The sequence below is a fragment of the Corvus brachyrhynchos genome, unplaced genomic scaffold (genome assembly GCF_000691975.1).
Source record: "Corvus brachyrhynchos isolate BGI_N302 unplaced genomic scaffold, ASM69197v1 scaffold14, whole genome shotgun sequence".
Lineage (NCBI taxonomy): Eukaryota > Metazoa > Chordata > Aves > Passeriformes > Corvidae > Corvus > Corvus brachyrhynchos.
In genome coordinates, this window is record NW_008239110.1 from 947,499 (window position 1) to 953,498 (window position 6,000).

Consider the following 6,000-nt stretch of genomic DNA (forward strand, 5'->3'; position numbering starts at 1 on the left):
TGCTCCCCTCATTATTATTGTGTAATATGAGAATCACTTGCACTCTATTTAGGCATAACCACACAGGTTTTTTATCAGGCTTAATGAATTAGATAGTCATTCATTAAACAGCTTATGATAGTAGATTTTGATCTTGAAATCTGTGTACTTCTTTGTGTTTCCTGATAATTGTGGAAGTGATTTAGTTACCTGCTTAGGTAACTGTGATTCACTAAGACTATTTTGTAAAAGGATTTAAATATTTTGTGCACATGTATATATACATTACAGCTTAAAATTAGTTGTTGGAGAGAGTGTTAAAGATCTAACCATACAAAGCAAAAGAGGTGAACTGCAATCAAATATCAGGACTCTGTGGCTATGTACAGCTGTGTTCAAAATAACTTTATGTAACTGCAGAGACAGTCCAATAAAACTTTCACCTGGACTATAGTTCAGCAGAAGCCACAAATGGAAAAAAAAACAACAAACAAACAAACCCCTTGATGTTAGTAGTATATTTTAACAGTCTGCTTAATACAAAGTATTTTAGTCCCAGAAGATGCTGTCTAGGATACTCAGGATGTAAGAAATTGGGCATGTTGTGGAGGTGTCTGAAAATACTTATTTTTGGCCTGATTATATAAGAAGAATCTGTTGTCAAGATGAGCAATGTATTTTAACACTATCTATAGAAGTTAAGGTCTGCAGTTCAGCAGAGAATTAGCCATGAATGTCTTTTATGTAATCACATCAGTTTCAGTGGAGCTGCACATGTGCACAGTATGATCATAACACAAGTTTTAAGGATCATGAATCTTAACATGATGGACATTTTGAAAAATCTGTGCTAATGGAAGCAGTATGATGACATTATTGTTTTTTAATAGTTTCTTTTTGTTCATTTAGCTTGATATTTCATTAACTCATGGCCTAATGTTCCTTGAATTCTTTCTCAAAATGTGAGCTTTCAGAAGGGCCATGAAAGGACCAAATGCACCTTGTGCAAGGGCCTGACTCTGCTAAGTACCAAATATATTCTGCTAGTCAAAAGCATTCTCAGCACCTGGCTGCCTAGTGAACTTTCTCAAAAAAAAAAAAAAAAGAAGATCTAAAATGAGAGATCTAAAATGAGTCTTGCAATTTCTGGTATAACATTTATGTTGGTAACAGTATTGGGGAAAAGTAAGGTATCACAGTTCTAAACTTTAATTAAAAATGGAAGTTCTGACATTGTTTTACAGGGACTTAATTGACATAACTGTAAAAAGCATAAGTGAGTAGGTCAGAGAAATTTAATATTTACATAAAATTGGATTTTCAAATGTTCCAATATCCTCCATTCATGTACAGTATAGAGAAAAGAATCACTCTTTAAGAAGCTGCCAGTACTTTAGTTCTACAATAAAATGTAAGTTAATTTTAATGTAAGACACTGACCCTGCATGAAAATACTCAAATTCAGCATTATGTACAAAGTTGAAGTGTTATTGTTTTAACCTGCTTACTGAAATGTATGAACATATGTACATATGAACATACATATGCATGTATGTCTTATTTAACTGCATAACAATTAAATAAACTGCATGTAGAGAAGTTGGCTTCTTAAAAGAACTACACTTGATAAGATATTGTGTCCCTACTAGTGCTTTCTGAAGGATCACATCAACACATTATTTTCAGTTTTAAAAAGAAACAGCACCACCTTGTATCCTAAAATAGAGCTACAGCTATTCAGTATCTTAGTGGCCATGTGACATATATATATGTATATACATAGAAACATAACTATTCATCAAAAAATGTATATATTTTTGCATTAGAAAAGTCAAAATAGAACATTTAGCCTTGAAACTTTGGTTCAAGACAAATCTGTTTATAGAAGAATATTGTTACAGGGAATTCTGTGAGTATTTGAGCTAAAGTATATTTCTTTTCACTACTGAAGGCCCTTGAATTTTGCTGTTTGTAAAACAAAAGATTAGGTTCAATTTGCATTAGCCACAGGAACATAGTGCTTGGTTTTGTTAGCTAAACAGTGATAGAGGTAGGTGAAAATGTTTCCAAAAAGGTCTGTATAAATTATTCATCAATGATATTCATTAGCTGATACTTGCTCTGCTGCACTAAGAATGTTTTATCACTGAAAGCAGAGATAATGCAATATGATGACGGTAACTAGCTATTCACTACTGAGTAAAAAGAATTTGATTTGGGGTCCACAGCTGAAAAATTATTTTTGTAAGTTGCATAGTGAAAATGGAATAATATATTAAAAGTAAATTATGATCTATTTGTAAACCACACTTAATAAAAAAGTAATTATATTTTTAATTTGAATTGTTTGCAATTAATCTTTGAAAGTATTTGTTAGAGAGAACTATTTCCTCACTTATCCCTAGTGCTTCATGGTTGCTAAAACAATGATGGTTGGAAAACTGCCCTTCAATTAGATGTATTTTTATAAAGCATTGTGTTAGTCAAAGATCCTAAAAGATCCCTTAGTGGAACTCATTAAAATTGCAGTCAAGTACCATGTCATGTCTTGTTTCCTCTCCATTGCTTACAATGTCCTGCGGAAGGCAAGAGACATTTTCTTCCACTACAGATTTTGACTTTTCTACTTCTAAATGCAGATCTTTCCTACATCACTCATCTTCCAAGCTATAAGAGTAAAATTTGACTGTTATTGGAGCCAACCAACTACTGAAACAAAAATTTAATAATTTCTAACATTCAGAAAAGAGTGTGGACCTGTCCCCAACTGTTGTTAATATCAACATTTTAAAACCTCATATATGTATCAAAACCTAGTTAATCTCGTGCTTATACATACTCTTGGACAAATTCTTAGGTACAGGATTTTCTGAAGGGTTCTTTTCATGGGACCTGCAGAATATATAAGTTTGAACTTGAAGGAATGTCAAAACACCTGGAATTATGATATCAACATAACTGCAAGGGCTGACCCTATTTTTCAGAAGGCAAGGAGTGGTCGGAATGAATGAGTAGGCATATTCCTGAGTAACAACCTGTATGATATGCTAGGGAAAAAACAACTGTATTTTGATTTCATGGTGTGCAGAAATTAAAAGAAAACTGATATGGCATATATGCAACCAGTTCAACTGAACACAGAAGGGCTCCAGGAGAACTTGGCATTATTTTTAAGTCATTCAGTTTAAAAGATTAGTGAGAAAGCAGTACATAACATGAAAAGAAAGATTAAACGAAAGAAGGAGGCTAAACACAGTGAGAGGGGGGATACGGGGCGATACAGGAGAAGAAATGAAGACATATATATAATGAACCTTTTAATTAAAAATACCAAGAACAACAGTTGTGGTGTCATCTGAAGCAGAGAACGATTTCAGATCCTTCCAACATTCATTGGAACTACAGCTACATAGGCCATTCCTGATGCTTTCTATATTTTCCACTACAAACATCTTTACTATATATTTCACACGATTTTATCATTTGGGGAGACATTTTTGTTGATGCTGTTTTTTAAACTCGCAAGCATTTCAAGAAGGCTTAAGCTGGCTTTCAGGCCACTGTTGCCGGAATGTGAAAGTGCTTGAATTCATGGTGTCCTTCACTGCTCAGCCTCAGGACCCAGTCATCAGCTCTATCATGTAGAACCACTTATAAGCTGCTCCACTTCTGTGCACAGTGGAAGTAGAACTGCTATCCCAAACCAGTACATAACTCTCTTCAATATCCATGAACCTACAGCTGTTGTCAGAACAATCCTAAAACATGCCAAATAGGAGAAAAAAACATTCACCAAACCTAGTGACAATGACAAACATAACAAAGAAACAGAAACCCAACTCTGTTTTTCTCTCCCTTTTTGTAGGAAACAGTCAGGGAGCTCATACATTCATCTGTGACAGCAGAATTATGTTCCCGATTCCAGGACTTTTCACACAGTGGATTCAACAGGGTGGGATGAAAAATTTTTATAAAATATGGATATATTAATGCACAACCAGGGGTCACTGTTGAAGATCATGAACAGCAATTGACTGTGTCCATTTTATAACATTTTTATAAAGAATGCAATTCTGTTAGACGCATTTAACCACATTTAGATTTAAATAGACTGTGATATTTCTACAATTCATACTTTGCAGCAACAGAGCTCTCAGCTTCACAATGATGCCCACCCTACCTCTTCCAGTAAAAAATATCAGGTATAGGGAATATATTAAATCCCTTGCTGTGAATACTTTCAGAATTTTTAATAATTGCCTCTTCCATCTTTGTAAAAGCATATTTACCCATAACAATGTCCCCAGCATGCATTAGTATTTAGTCATGACTCTGAGACTATAATTAAGCATTGCCACTTTATATTTTTGGGAAAATTGAACAATTTCTAAAACATTGAGTGATAGCATATAGTTTCTGTGGAGTTTTGCCATTACCTGGCATATTTTTAAGATTTTTTTTAAATCACTGGAATGAGTTTTTATTACTGCTTTTTCCCAATTATTAAAAAATCTTACTCTATATTGATAATATTTATTAGCTAACCAAGATATTTTTGGGCTAGTAAGCCACTAAATTTAAATAAATATAAGTACTATTTTTCTAATAGCCTGAGCCAAAACACAAAAACTGGGACAGATCCATTTATCCACAGTCCTTTAAGAAAAATCATTCAAGATAATGGATAACATACTTGTTGGAAATGAAAAGTGGAATGAGAATATTCTGAGGCTGAACCAATGACGCTATACAATATTGTGTTTCAAAACAGTTGCATGTTAACTTGTGTTTACTTTTGTTTACACTGATTGGTAGTCTACAGATGATGTTACTGCTTGTTTTGATTCTTTGAAATGCATTTGATTAACAGCAGAAAAATACACAGAATTTTTTAAATTAATCTATCCCTGAACAATGTGATTCATGCTCTTATTCGTGTATACGTATACAGAGAGTATCTGTCTTAGTTGCAGGTGGTGGCATATTCTACCTCTTCTATTGAGGTGCAAAGTGTGAATCTTCATAGAACTGTATTTCTTATAGTCCTTACACAAGCATATATCTTTCTCTTGTGATTCTAAATGAGTAAAGGTGGCTGCAGAGGCCCATGGTGACATAGGAGAGCAGTTGGATATGAAATACACAAGTCTGGTGAAAGCAGTCACCCAAAGAAACTCCATGCAAGTAAAGGGAAACATTTTGCATCCCTTCTCAGTATCTTCTCCTTGAGCAGCAGAACATGAATTTACAGCTCTTAATGTATGCAACTTCAGTTTCCTCTCCATGTGCGGTTCATTCCAACATGAGCCCTTGACAAAAGGCATAGCTGATTTTCTAGAGTTTTTTTCTCTCTACAGTACTAGACACAAAAAATTAAAAGGTGAATAGAAGGAATAATTAGAAATTGATGCAACAATAATTTCCCTTGGTAGAGACGTTCCACTTTATCTTTTCTTATAAAGTCATTATATTATTAGCGTGATTCCTGTATGAAATCAAATCACACTGTATGAGAAGAAAAAAATAAATACGAATTTGAAGTTGGAACAAGCAGCTTAACAGATTTCAGAGGTGGTTCCTGTGCTTTTGGTATTTCTCTCACATCAGGCTCTGGCAAGAAGCCCAAGGCCTGAATGGCTTTGTACCTTTTATTTATTAAAATACTCTGGAAACAGATTAACTTCCTTTGTGCATTATTTATTATTGTTTCACCTGCCTTCAAGAGGAATAGCATGCAAACTGATGAATATACTGAAGGTGGCCTACTTTCAGTGTAATGAAACCATAGATGCCTGTCATTCAACTTTTGCAATGCTGCTTCATAAAAAACACCTTTTTGAACTCCTACAGATAAATTACAGTGAGGAAATGATTGCATGAGTAATCAAGGAGCTCATCTTTTTCTCCTGGTTTTATAGCTGGGACTGCTCTTGGAGTCAAGTTCTCTGTTACTTGTGAGTGATGTCTAGAGCATGGCTACGAAACTACAAAGAAGATCATTTTAAGGTACAAACCAATGGA